Genomic DNA, 250 nt, shown 5'->3' with positions numbered 1-250 from the left:
GGCGCCCACTACGGAGACGGCACCAGAGGTGAGGGGGCACAGTGACCGAGGTGGCCGGGCCGGGCCCCCTCAGGTCCCCCAGTGGTGAAGATTTATTCACGGCTATGAACTGAAACGGATTAAGTTCCGCATGTGCAGTGGTTAAAATGACACCGTATTTGTTCGGTACAATTTTCGGTACGAATACGTGTACCATTACACCCCTAGAAAACATTTAAAACACCCAAACTGCACTTACCTGCATAATAAT

Source organism: Sinocyclocheilus anshuiensis, unplaced genomic scaffold (assembly GCF_001515605.1).
Source record: "Sinocyclocheilus anshuiensis isolate Anshui unplaced genomic scaffold, SAMN03320099.WGS_v1.1 scaffold815, whole genome shotgun sequence".
In the NCBI taxonomy this organism is placed as follows: domain Eukaryota; kingdom Metazoa; phylum Chordata; class Actinopteri; order Cypriniformes; family Cyprinidae; genus Sinocyclocheilus; species Sinocyclocheilus anshuiensis.
The sequence above is the reverse complement of the archived record's forward strand: the minus strand, read 5'-3'. Positions refer to the sequence as shown.